The 15,028-nt window shown below is 35.6% G+C and overlaps 1 protein-coding gene across 5 annotated transcripts in view; it reads left to right on the forward strand.

Moving 5' to 3' along the window:
- Nucleotides 1-15,028, forward strand: part of AGTR1 (angiotensin II receptor type 1) — a 56,118-nt gene that overhangs the window by 17,255 nt on the left and 23,835 nt on the right. For all 5 annotated transcript variants that reach the window (XM_082459927.1, XM_082459926.1, XM_082459928.1 and 2 more), the window contains exon 2: nt 2,657-2,741. The gene's annotated coding sequence lies outside the window, so the exon portion shown is untranslated. The remainder of the gene's footprint in view (nt 1-2,656; nt 2,742-15,028) is intronic.

Consider the following 15,028-nt stretch of genomic DNA (forward strand, 5'->3'; position numbering starts at 1 on the left):
AATTTTCTTCACTTTTTGACCCAAACTCTTATTGTTACACAATTCAAATGCATCTTACATGCTTCTAAATTATGTGGGATGCCGCTAGAACAAGAATGTTCCATTAACCCAGCTTTAATAATCTAATTCTCTTTCCATTCAAGTGATGTCACTTCACATAAAACACACTGTACCATGATGTCTTCCAGCACTTAACCTTCACACAGTTAATTACTGCCACTTTATCAGGAATGGAAAAGAATCTGATGTGATTCCTACGTAATGATTTCCTGAATGTGTCCTAGTGTTTGATCTACTGGGTTAACAGAATGGATTTTTGAGAGAAATACAAATCTACTCTTTTAAATTCCCATTACATTAAGCCACATGATGAAATATTATATAGTCATTATATATTTTTATATAAATATATTTTAAAACATTTAGTGACAAGGAAAGATAATCACAAGTAAATATAGCAACATATAAAACATAGATCGAGCGAGAGACTGTGTGTGTGTATGTGTTTGATAGATTCTTGTCAAGCTGCCATTAAGGTCTTACTTGGGTCACTGGTATTCTAATGAAAATAGTTTAGTTATATTAGCACTGATTTGTGAGTAAAATCACCGATATATTTTTTAAATGCCTGCATATTTGCGGAACAGATAAAAAACACCAGGAAAAATATATAACAAATCTTAAACGCTTTTGAGGATTATTAAGATCAAGGCTAAGATCAAAGGTGACTTTTTTCTTTCCCCCTTTTTTTTTTTGCATGTGCTTTCAAAATTTCCTATAATGAACCTCTATTATACTTCATACTTTCTGTTTATCTTGGAATTTCTTTTCCTTTCCTTCCAACTCACTCTAGATTTCAGATCGTAGATGCTACTGTTAACCCTCTGGAGAATGATACTGGCAAGTCAGCCCTGTCTCTATTTTTTTTGTCCCTAAGGTACACTAGAGCCTTACAAGAACCCACAGATTTTACACCAGAGTGGTATTTTATAGGAAGAATCATCTAATGGGAAAATCTTTGCTATAACAACAAAACCACCAAAAAATTGGGATAAAAATAGATCCTTCTAATACCAAAATTCTCCTACATCTCCTGTATCACAATGTGATAGTAATAGCTGGTGTACATTGTTGTTTAAAAAAAAAAAAAAAAAGCAACCTCTACACAGTCTTCTTGAATAACTCTTTAACTTTAAAAAATTTCCTACTTAAAAAAATCCCCAAATCTATAATGAAAAATATTGATGAATTTGGCTACATTAAAAAAAAAAATTGAAATGGTTGTATATTAAAAAGCACCATAAACAAAGTCAAAAGATAAACAGGAACTTGGGAAAGCTATTTGCCACACATTACATGTAAAATGCCAATTTTCAACATGAGCTCTTTAAAATGAGAAACAATGAACAACCCAATGGAAAAATGAGCAAAGGCCATGACTGGGCAAATTAGTAGATAAATGACTACAAAAAATAAGAAAACAAAAAGAAGCTCAACCTCATTCATAACTAAAGAAATGCAAACCAAAACAGATATATACTTTTCACTTATCAGACAGAAAAAAATTTAAGATTTGATACAAGCCAGATTTTTGGTATCATAAATTCATGTAACCTTTATAGAGGACATTTTGTAAGTACCTTTCAAAAACTTAAAGTGTATAAACAATTTGCATCAACAATTATATTTGGAACTTATTCTACCTATATAATCATATAAGTACAAAAATGCAAATGTATAAATATGATCATTGGGCTTTTTTTTAAGCATCCAAAAAGGGAAATTGGAAAAACAAAACAAAACAATGACCTTACAGCCCATAATAGGGGCTGGTTAAATAAATTATCATATTTCAGTGCAATGAATGGAATACTATATAGCTATTAAAATGAATGAGTTAGATTTATGTATACTGATATAGAAAGTTCTGCTAGCATATTATTAAGTTTTAAAAAAAAGAAAGCAAGGCACAGAACATATAATGTATAAAATGAAAAAACATGGATATACACATTTATATGCATGTATATACATTTTTTAAAGTCCTAGAAGGGTACATAAGAAACTATTACTAGTAAGTATCTCTGGGAAGTGGATCTGGAGAGACAGAGTTAAGAGACGTGTACTTTTGTTTTATATGTTTCTGTAAGTTGACACTTATATCACATGCATCTATTACTTCAATGAAAGATTAAAACTGAAAACATCTTTTTAAAAGATTCTTTTTCAAAATTATGGTACAATAACACTTGTATAAGCTCTAGAATCATATCAAAGCTTAACTGTAAATTCCCAAGTAAAAATCTAATCTATTAGGATATTTCTTATATTTAGTAGTTATGTCTACAGAAATGCCTTAGAAGATGGCACTGTTTTTGACCCAGAAACATTCTTTTACTCCTTCTCTAGTGTTCATGTACAAGGGCGTGAGGGAAGGTGTTGACTATAAGGAGGAACAGGACCAGGTCCTGTGACAGACAGCCACTCAGTAGAGCCCAAGTCTATATAAGGAAGAATATGTTCTTGATATCAACCAGGTGACTTCATTACCTTCAAAAACTTTCTTAAGATGTAGTGTTAATGCTTATTTTATAAATTAGAAAATTAAAATCTGACCATATTCAGTGAGTCACATTAATCTTTTTTTTCTTTCCAGATTTGATACATGATAAATTGGTCTAAAATGGCTGAGGTTGTATCTGAATAAGTCACTGAAGCCACCCCAGAAGGTCTGCATCCAGGTAAATGTCTTACACCTATAACGTTGTATCTGTCAGTAGTTTTCTCTAACGTGTCAACAGTGAAGGTAGCACAAAAAGCCACATATGCCATTGTCAGGTGACAGGAACAGAGGAAGCAGAAAAGAATGAAGTTCCAGTCTTACCCCATCCCTTCCAATATACAGCTTAAAAACATATATATTAATATGATTTTCAATATAAACAGTGTCAGAATTACCAAGATATTCATGTATTGATGATAAACCACGTGACAGATTTGCAAACCCTTGGCGAGGATCTCCTCATGGTCATAGGCGATTGCTCTGAGCATTGCGTTCCATGCTACCTAGGGCTTTAGCAGGGCCAGGAGGGAAATGACTGTGCTGTCTCATCAGCCGCCAAACGGGGAATTGGGGCTCTGTGATGCCCCAGCACTCACTTCTAGAGGCGGGCATATGTCTAAACACCATAAACCTTGAAACTACCTGCTCACCTTCAGAAAACCCGAATGTCTCAGAGTCTCATTCTTACAAAAGTCTCTCTTACTCCAATAAGATATAGGAAAAGGGGCTCTGAAATTGGATATAGAGGTACCCTTTAATTCCCATGCAGTTTAACCCCCTGGTAGATGTGAGTCCTGTGGAGTCACACAGCGGGGCATTACACTCAGAACCTCAGAGGGCAGCTAGAGACTGCTCTGTTGGTCCAACTCCTATCACATAGGCCTGTATGATACTTTTCGTAAAAAGACTCCTGGATTTACCTGGCTAGCAGGATTTTTTTCTTCTGACATAAATTCAGCTCAAAAAACAAGCCCTCAGCTTCCCAAATTAACAGGGGAGACACTCCCTAGTTCCTCTAAGGAGAATGAAAAGAGTAGCTTGTCCCCTTCTGAATATGTTGTGATTGCACTTTATCAAAGTAGAAGGTAGATAAGATAGGTGGTGGGTTACATATGTTAGAGGCGACTAGTCTTTTTGATTGACAAGTAGGAAACACTTGCTGGAAGGCACTCCACAGTGGTGTTAGGCAACTATTTAGGACCGCTTTAATCTTGGAGACAAAAATAGTAACATTCTACAGAGTTCTGCCACTGGAAATCTGTAGGGGTTTTTTTGTGAGGTGTAGTTAAACCTAGGAAGCTGAGCTGTGCATGTTTCCAGCAAAAATCCAGCTCTGGAAAACGTACATTAAAATCTATTAAATTGGGCTTCCCTGGTGGCGCAGTGGTTGAGAATCCGCCTGCCAATACAGGGGACACGGGTTTGAGCCCTGGTCTGGGAAGATCCCACATGCCGCGGAGCAACTAGGCCCGTGCGCCACAACTACTGAGCCTGCGCATCTGGAGCCTGTGCTCCCAACAAGAGAGGCCGCGATAGTGAGAGGCCCGCGCACCACGATGAAGAGTGGCCCCCGTTTGCCACAACTAGAGAAAGCCCTCGCACAGAAACGAAGACCCAACACAGCTAAAAATAAATAAATTAATTTTAAAAAAATCTATTAAATCAGTTAGGAAGACACCAAGACTGGAAGCTTTCTTTTGCATCCTAAGCGTACTGAACAGAAGGAGCTCTTTGTCTGTAATACCCCGTCAGCCTTAGAGCAGAAGAATTGGGACAGTAATACGGGGGGTTCCTACTGGAAATGATTCTTAGACCATCCTCTCTTCTCCTGTATTTTGGAAGCCCCTCGGTTTCTGATTAACATTCCCATATTTGTAGCAAAATTTTCCAAATAACTGTGACATTTTGCTTACAAATAAGAAAACACTGAACAAAAACATTGTGTAAAATTTTAAACTTTTTCAAACCTTTAAGGTTTAAATGAATGAGCAAAACATACTTAATTCTAAGAAGTTTTTTTTTGTTAAAGAACTAATGCCATACCAATTCTGCCACTAACTAGCAACTTTGCCTTTGGTTTCCTGTGAAAGAATCTTCAAGGCCCCATCCCAATCCATGGTCACTATACTGAAATACAAAAAGTGTTTTCTAAGGGCCTTCTGAACTTTGTATTGTCACTTTAAAGCTTTCACCAACTTACAACTACAGAACTTTGATCTCTTATTGATTTAAACCAGTAATGTGTAAACAGCATTTCAGAGCTTGTTTTATTGAACCAAAAATATTTAGATTGAAATCTACTTATGAAAAATGGGAAAACCTGGTTCGGACATAGACTAAAGAACATGTTCAGTGGCTTAAAATCTTTGGTAACCATTTGCCCCATGTGGCTATTTAAATTAATTATAACAAATGAAATTAAAAACCGAGTTCTTCAGTTGTACTAGCCACATTTCAAGTTCTCAATAGACACATGTAGTTAGTGGCTACTGTATTGAATAGCAAAGATATAGAACATTTCTATCACTATGGAAAGTTATATTAGACAATACTATCATAAACAAATTATTAATAATGCAGTGGACGTCCACTGCTACTTGGCAAGAAAGTTTTGTGCTCTTTTATACTTATTTGGAAATTTTTAAATATTTTTTAAATTCCAGTTTTCTCAGTTGTAGGTTATCTGGTGTATAGTTAGTTCTCACAAGCCCCTTTTTCTTTTTCCTATTTGCCTGTTAAAATATGTGGAATTAAATGTTTTACTTAAATATTTACTTAAATATTTTATGTACTCTTCTAAAGTTAGAGGTTTTCGTTTCCTTAAAAATTGTGAAAAGTGGTATACACAATTATGTTGAGCTAATACATGGCTGTTGGCTTTTTTACCTGAATCATTGACATCTTCAAGTAAGAAAAACTAGAAAAGATGTAGGATCATTTTTAAGGCCAATATTTTTTCTTTATTGTTGATATTCTGTTAAGATTTTACTTTTCCTACAATGATAGATGTGTCTCAATTATACTGACTTAACTAAAGTTGATTTATGTTTTTTAAGCAATTGGAAAGCCAAGCAAAATAACTATTAGATCATTTATTTCTTTTTCTCTTTTTTTATGGAAATGTGTAATATTTTGATTTCAAAATTGTATGTATCACAGATAACAATATTTTGTTTATCATTTTAAATAATATAATCACCCCCTTTTACAGTGTATTCTTAAACTTCTTAGTCACGATTTTTCCACTAATACAATCCTGTTATTTAACATCAGTCTCAATTACTTTCCAGTCACTTATACCTAGTAGTTCAATTAAATTTGGTTCCTGGACTAATGGTTGTACGTTACACAAGGCAAGAAATTAAAAACAAACTTATCTTTGAGTTATTGAAGTATCAAGGATTTGAAATAGCTATATAACTAGCTGAGAAAAAGGCATATAAATATCCAGCCAATATTCCCTTTACAGATTTAATAGTATCATTTTTCAGTGAAAGCATAAATAATAGAAGTTTGGACCCAGTTTGGAACTGTTAAATATGAATCCGAGTCTCACCAATGAAAAAAAGGCAAAGTAAAGGTTAGCCACTTGTGGAGCTGTTTTTTTTTTTTTTTCCAATAAACCAAAAAAATAGCTTTCTTTATAAAATAACAGGTTTACTCCAAATAACCTACTATTCACACAGTTTATCTACAGTAACATTGTTCCTAGGTTTAAATAATATAGCTAGATATGCTCAACATACAACTATGTAGGAGATTCTAATTTAAATTGGATTACTATTAATACTTTTAACAATTAAAAGAGCTCAGAGAATTAGCCTCTAAATTTAGAGGTTCTGTTTTGCTGGCAGGAAGAACTTTTCACTAGTACCAAAAGTGCTGTCATCCTCTCCCTTCAACTAGCTAGTCACTCCTTTTAAGACTCTTGAGATGATTTGGATGTAGAGGAGTCATTTTTTTTTAATTCCAGGAAGATCTAAGATATCTCAGAAATGGAATAGTACAGTGCAGACCTGGCAGAAGGTAACCAGTTATCTGGAACTAGGTCTTTGGCATCTTTCCAGATTTGGAACAAAATACTGGACTCTCCCTGGGCATCCCTGAGACAGCAGGAGCAATGTCATACTGCAAGTCCAAAATCCAATCAGGAGCAGCCTTCCTTCTCCTCTTATCCAGGCGAAGCCAAAATACTTCTGCACACAGCATGGGTCACCATAAAAAGCAAACAAAGCCACTGTAGATAAAACCAGGCAGTGGGTAAGGCTGTCTTTTGACCTAGAGTCTGAACCTTGGCTCCTCAGCGATGCTCCAGGCCAAAGAGCAAGAACAAGACGGGCATTTTGCTGCCTCTTGGTCCCTCCAGTGCGGTCAGTGTACACAGCAGGAGGATAAAACAACTCAGTATCTTCCTTAACAATGCAAAGAAGGAAATCCAACCTGCTTTGGCAGTGTGAAAGCAATGCAAATTTGAGTCATTGATGACGATAGCTTCTTATGTGATATAGAAGTTTATTCTGTAACACTAATGGCCCAGCCATATTTTATTCAACTCTAAACCATTAATGAACACTCATCTTCATTTTACATAGAACATATTTATCTATACACAACTGAACAAATAGGGAATGTTGGAAATGGCCCTGTGAGAAGTACTGGCCCACAGTGCATCTGCTTGGTTTGGGGCAACTGAAGTAGTTAGTACAGGCTCCCTCTGGATTTCTGCTAGAATTTTGATTTAATTAGATCGATGAATTAGACACATAGCATCTGAATTAAAGAGTGAGAAACACAATATGAACCAATTAAGTGAAGGAAAAATTTACTATGAATAAAATAATAAATGTCAATAAATTTAAAAATTGACTTTAGTTTCCTTTATATGACAAATGTAACAGACCTAATTTGACATCTTAAAATGAAGAGATCTATTTGTAATCTATTTTGTGATTTTTATCTTCTTAGGAGTATGTTTTGATATCTTTAACCTTCATATTTAATTTTTTTTTCTTTTATCAGTTTCTATGGTGTAAACATCCATCAATCCATATTGGTTGACATATATATATATATATACATATATATATATATATATATATATATATATATATATATATATATACACATATATATATATGTATATATATATATATCTCAAGAGAAAGTAATGCTGCAATCCTTCTCGGCAATTTATTCTGACAATTAAGAACCCTTAAGCTAAATAGAATAATTCATTTCACAGGAAACTCTTATTCAATATGTATAATTAGTTTTAGTTAACTTTATTAATGAAATGTTGCAAATCAATTAGGCTTGCAATAATCAGATCCTGAGGACCCAAGAGGGGCCATTTCCCTCACAAGAGGGGAAGGTGATATACAATTTAGTTGGGAAGCAAATGTAATTAGATTTGATCAGTTGAGTATTCCTGTCCTGATGTGGAATTAGGCACATACCCAAGCCTGAGTTTATAGTTGGAAAGAGGTAGAAAAAACAGCATGACTTAGAAAAATGTCGTCATGGTCCTATTGACCACAAACTAACAGCCAAAGTGGGCCTTTGAAACCACAGGTAGACAGGTTTTCTTCCGACAGGGCTATGTTTACATTTGTTTTTCAAATCTGAATGCCTTTAAGTAGAAGAGTACATGAACTCAACTATTTGTCACTCCTTAATGGTGCTTCACGCATTTATCTAACTGCCTAAATCCTGATGGCATTTCAGTTTGCAACTATTGTAACCTAGAAGTTTATTATTGAACAGGTGTGGGGTAACCCTAAAGTTTCTTTCTTCTGACTCTAAAATAAGAATATCAAAGAAATGTCATGACAGTAAAAAAGTCTTCTGAATGAAAATTATATTAAACACAAGGTATTCCTATTTAGGGCTGCAGTTTGCAACAGATTCTGCTGTTATTCACTCAATAAGTATTTTTATTGGACACCTACATGCCAGTCACTGTTTTCAGCATTAAGGACAAAGTGTGAGCAAAGCAGACAAAAATCCCTACCCTCATAGAACTTACATTCTAGTGCATGTAGACAGAAAAACAAGTAAAGTATATATGTTGGATGGCATGAATAATGGAAATAGAATGTGGAAGCAGCGAGGGAGAAGGGTGCAGTTTTTAAGGGGAGTTTAGGGAAAGCCTGCTTAGTAAGAAGGAAGGCACTATGTGGACATCTGGAGAAAGATGACTGTATGGAGAGAGCAGAGCAAATGCAAAGGCCCTGAGGCAGCACTATACTGGCATATTCGAGGCACAGCAAATAGGCCAGTATCCAAAAAGCCAGTATTGAAGGGTATAAACTGACAGGTAGACTAGAGACATATTTAGAATGGATGCTAGAAGAGGGGAACAAATGAAATTTTTAAACTGAAATGGTTTAAAGATTGAAAATGCTTTGAAATATAGTGAAATATTTTCACACAAGAGATTTTAAGAAGAAGTCAGGTCCATGATTCAATCCCCAGTGACTGGTTCAGTAGCCATCATAGTCAGGGGCTACGTCTAGAACTCTAATCACTAAAAACCTGCATTTGATGTCAGTTCCTCCTGGACAACCAAATGACTTGTTTGGCACCTTTGGTATACCCCAAAAACATTTTGCCTATCACTGACCTATAATCCCATGTCTCTGGGCCTGAAAATAAAACTCCCTGTAACAGAGTCCGTGGTGCACGACATTGCCATTAGATTATTTTTAGTGAAAGCTTTGCCTCCTGACACACATACACTGATGAACTTAATAATTCCTGGGGCTACCACTGAATGCAAAATGACTTCATATACTGGTTATTCCATTTAAATTATTTTATCTTCAAGTCCAACAAAAAGAAAATTCTAAATAAAAAGATACATTTGGGATTGTATATGTGGCATCCATCCACATATAACTGAAATAAAATTATTTAATGGAAAATTTCAAATTCAGCCACCTCTAAATATGTAAGATAGTCTGAATGAGAAGGAACAATTCTGACTTTGTATTATTTTTTAGTGGTAGTGTTTTCTCATAATCCCATGCCTTTTTCCTGTCCTGCTATTCTTCAAGGTTTCCTAATGAGAATTAGAGAACAGGCATATTTAACAATCTGTATTTGCAGGTTGTAAACAAGAAAATGAAGACTAATAGTTTCTCTCCTGCTAATTTGATTTTCTACAGCTCCTCTCCTACCAGCTTAGGCAAAGGACTTAGTTACTATTTCCAGCAGATGGGGCCAAGGAAAAGACAATCATCTGTGATGTCATGCTTCCCCCAAATAGGCCAGCTGCCTTTCAGGCCTCGGTTAGAGACTTCCCCAAAGTAAGAAATGAGAAGTGATCATGAACCGAATGAGGAAAAAATGCAATTTCCTTTATTCTAGAAAAACAGTACTCAGTGGCTGGTTCACAATGCTACAGTAAAACATTTTCATACATTTCTCCTGCACATGTGGAGAGTTATAAGGTATGCACTTAGAAGTAGAAATGCTGATTTGATTTCCAAAGTGGTGGTGATAGAAGGAGGCTTCTGGAAACGGGGTTGTGCTGAGTTGACAGAAAGATAAAGGATTCAGTCCTTAACTGGTTATATGTGACTGGCTCTCTAAGCTGAAATATAACCCAAAAAGAACTTCTTCTGGTACAATTCCAGGTCCCAGGGCTAGTTAATGGTACAAATAGTTATTTATATACAACTATACAGGAACGTATTTCCCAGGACCCCTCTTATCATTGACATCTCATGAAATCAGCCCTGCAAAAGAACTAACATTCTGAGAACATACAACACATAACTTTAAATGAGGAAATTTCCTTTTCTCATGCAAAAGCATGAAAGTTGGTTTGAATTGACATGGACTTCTGTAAAGGCGAGGGCCTGTGATTTCAGGAAGCATGTATCTCTTTTGAAACTCTAGTGTGTCCTTGGAAATTGCTGCATAAAGGCCAAACTGCCAAAGTCTAGTCCTTCTCCTCTGAGTAAAATCTTTTGGTTGTAGGTCAGTAGCTGGTCTTTGTTCTCCTCAGTGCCTGTTGCAAAACACCGCAATTTTCATTCTAAACCCCAACAGTATTAAGAAGACAAGTTGAGTTAAAATAATGCCTGTAATTTAACAAGTATTCTGTCCCTAATAAAAAGCTAGTTAGTCACAGCTTCCTTCAAATTCCTCTCCCCCAGATTTTTCTCCTGAAAGGAGATACTAGACAGCATTTTAGGGAAAACAAACTTTTGTCAATTGCTAAGGATAAGGTAATAAATAAAAGGGTTAAAAATAGATGTCAATCGCTAAGGATAAGGTAATAAAAGGGTTGAAAATAGATGTCAATCGCTAAGGATAAGGTAATAAAAGGGTTGAAAATAGCATTTTAAGCATCATGTTTTTTCTTTAAATTCCCTGAGGTTGAACAGATTCTTAACTTCATTTTTTTAACTGCCCTGAAAATAGTTTGTCTCTAGTTGACTCTTGTTCAGGGCAATGTTATATCTTCTTAATCTAGTAGAGTCACAAATTTAAGTCATCATCCTGAGCAAGTAATTGAAATGGTACAATCTTCTCACTCAAAAAATATAAAAAATAAAAAATAAAAAATCCAGGAATGAATCATCCTTAAAACTCTCCCAACTTGCAGTCTAGTTTCATGGGTGAAAACTTTGGGAGACCAGTTTGGGAAGCAACCAGAGCCTGGTAGTTTCATACACTTGATCTTATCACCTTCTCACAACAACACTTAAAAGTAACTAGGATTAAAAAAATAAACTTGTTATTTAATATGGTAATAAAGTGTTTTTATGTGGAAAAATAAATAAATAAAATAAAGTATACCTCAGTAAACCTGAAAACAAAAAAGTAACTAGGATTATTGCCATTGTATTATATTGCTATTTTTTTAAATGCAGACACAAAGAGAATGTAATAGTTAACATCTATTAATTGGACACTTAGTTGGGTCAGGCACTGGGTTAGTGACTTTATCTCCATTTTCTTACTTAATTCACAAAAACAAAACAAAACAAAACAAAACTACAAGCTAGGTTTTCTTATTGGCTTCATTTTTTCACAGACAGTGAGTCTAAGGGGCCCATCTTGCTAACCAATACCAGGACAAGAACTGGAATTTTGGGCTGACTCCAAAGCCCTCGTTCTCATTTCTCTCCCAGATGTAACCCATCAAATTCTTCAAAGCCTGAGATCTTCCTTTTTTTCGATTAACTGCTACACTAGCAGCATTTTTTTTACATATATCTATACAGGCGAACACTGTGCTAATATTTAATTATAGGTTTATACTGATGTTGGATGCAAGTATAAGCTAGCATCATTTTGAATAATAGTAGAAGAGTCAGGAGCTCTGAAAGTAATGTTCAGGATTGGGTAAAGCAGATATTTTTGTCACATTTCAGTGAGAAAATTAATTCATATGCCACCAGCCATTTGCAGAAATGCAACAGGAAATGAAAAACTTAACTACTTTAAATAATGTGGTCTGTAATACAAATTATTGCACTGTGAATTAGTTTCCTTCTGCTGTAGAACTGATCATTTGGATTATATAGACAAGCGGTGTAAGACATTACTAAAATTATCCTTGAATCCTAGCTTTGAGATCTATATAAAACACTAGGCAGTTTGCCTGAGAATACATAGAAAACACTTTTTTAAAGGATTGGGATGGGTTATTTTCCCTTCTGTAAAATATTAGCCTTTGAAATGAACTCAGCTGATCTGCTAAATAACATTTGCAAATTGTTGTGTTTTAATAAAGTGACAGACTGAGAGAGAAGCCACACTAGACCTGCTTATGATTCTGGAGGTGTTACAGACCAGGAACATTATGCAATAATGCCTTTTAAAAGAAGGGAGCCACTTAGCTTTACACCTTGCCTGGCAACAAATGTAGCCACTTACTCCAAACTCGGGGGTAATTAGCATCTATGAAAATCCAGCATCTAAATCCCAAACCCCTGGCGCAATACATACTCAGTAAATTACAGTCTTTTACCTCTAGTATTTTCAACAATTCCATTTAAGTATGTGAATATATGAGTGTGTGGTGTTTTAGGAGACCTGCTCTATAATGCTATGGAAAGATTTCATCACTATTAATCAGGTATGCAGTAAATGGGACACCTCATTTTTTCGATTTCTGGAAGGCTCAGAGCCTTTGCTGCTGCTGGCAGAAGGCAGACCCAAATGCGCTATGCTAGTGAAAAATCCCCGGCAAACATGGAACCCAGTGAAAATTTGGGAGACGCAACTTGCTGTCGCTACCACTGGCAATCATCACCACTATTACAGCTTTAATCAGGCAAGCCCAGGCTCATGCATTTGTTTATAAAGCTGCAGCAAAGCCTTATAAATTAAGCCTGAAAGAACATTAAGTTTTAGTCTAATCTTGGATCAACAAGAAATTCTTATTTAAAAACCTTCATAAAAGTAGTCAAATTGGTGTTTTAAGAACTAAACAGAATTACATTGCTTTAACTTTTCTTTTGTTGCAATAGGAAAATAAATGCTTTAAAAATTAAAGTTAAAACACAGAGATCTTAAAATATGTTGGGGGAAAAACTATTTTACAGAAAATAAATTTGTCCCCTGGATTTGTAACTGGCTGTTGATTTCCGTGTTTCTGAGTGTGAAGGTGTACTGTCTCCTAGACAGAGCAGGGAAGACTTGGTACCCTTCTGAATGAAAGGGTTCCTATTAGCTTTTCTCCTTCATTTCCTAAAGTGTTGTGATTTTTATTCCCTGGTGTTATGTTTTTAAAAGATTTTAAATCCTAAAACATAGAAATAGGTGTTGAAATTGAGAGCTGAAAGTCTCAACCAGTTGGGTATGATTTTTTAAAATAGGTAATACAGACCTCTAGTGGTTGAACAGTTTGAAAGCCTCTGCAAGAAGAGGAAATTGTGCATCAGGTGCTTGCATTTTAAAGAGGAAAAACTGTTGCTAGTTACAATTACAATGCAAAATTCACATAGTTCATACAAATCAAAAAAAGGTAATACTGTGCAGCAAGGGAAGATGGAGCACTTCCCATCCTTTTAGGTGCTCTCAATTCTCCCAAAACAAGCAAGGACCCCCCCATCAAAGTCCCAGCAAGAAGTCTGGATCTGTATTGGTTTTCCTCTGAAAGATTAACGTCCAATTCACTTGTTATATGAATGGAGCTGGCAGATATTTGCGTTATGTAAAAATAGATTTTATTTTCCTTGGCACACAGTTTTGCCTCAATGAGACTCTTCTTCCTCTAAACTCCAAGGGCTCCGCGTGAAAATGCAAGAGCCTCTCACACAGCCACTGCTTGCCTGTCCTCTCCCAGGTTCTCTCCATGGGGACAGCCACACTCCACTGGACTGGGGCTCAGTGACTGGGGTGGTTCTCCATCTCTATGAGGGGCAAACTATTGGATCCATGTACAAGCTTCGGTGATTATTAAATGTCTCTCTAGACCAGCGCTTCTCAAACATGAATAGATACACAAACCACCTGGAGAATCTTGTTGACATTCAGATTCTGACTCAGTAGGTGTGGAATGGGGCCTGAGATTGCTTTACTAGAAAGCTCCCAGGTGATGCTAATGCTGGCATCCAGGACCACAGCCGGGAGCGGCGAGGAGACGCTGTAACATCTCTAATTTTTTATTACACTTTGTGTTTCACTCATTTCTTAATCTTTCTCTTCTTTTTTACTTCAATGGCATCTCAAAATTTAATTTTTGACTTTATATAACTTTTAAAGTTCTCTTTCACTTGACTATGTACAAAAATCTGTGGGAACCTGTTATTCAAGTATTGTAAAGTTGATCTTACATTTTAAGAATGGATTCAGTGTCATCTGTTTAGTTTGGTGAGTTCATGGTGGTTGTGAGCACCTCTCTAGCACTTGAAGTAATTAGGCATTTGTAACCACAATTAAATACCTGATTAGCCATACTGGGAGAGTGGGTGAGATCAGGTTTTGTGCGTGCTGAAAAACTACTAAGGGCCCAAGGTAATATCCACATCGTAAAATCAGGCAGAATAAAAAGCACAAGCTGAAACCCTTAAGAGTCAACAGATCAGAGTAAAATATGGGAAGAACATGTCTCAGACAAAATCCATCATCTAAATAAGTTCCTATCATGGCATGTTATCAAGCTTAATTTTGAAATCCATAATTTTAGAACTTATGTCATGGGCTAGTCTTGAAAAGCCTCTTGCAAACTTTTAACATCCAGTTTCAAATCAAAAATAGTATATTAACAGGCTGTAGCATGGAGGGAGTACATAAATTATCATCATTGCCCTGCATGAACAGTAATTCACAGATTTGGCTCAGACACGACTTAGATGAAATAATTAACTATGTATAGTACTTAACAGTATAAAAGTAATTAATCTAGCTGCCTCATACTGGTTTGGCCTAAATAAACATGTAATAAAAAAAAGCCATACGATTTTATTATTTTTTTCACTCACGTTACTACTTTAGTAAGTTGGA

Source organism: Balaenoptera physalus (assembly GCF_965194825.1).
Source record: "Balaenoptera physalus genome assembly, chromosome: 4".
In the NCBI taxonomy this organism is placed as follows: domain Eukaryota; kingdom Metazoa; phylum Chordata; class Mammalia; order Artiodactyla; family Balaenopteridae; genus Balaenoptera; species Balaenoptera physalus.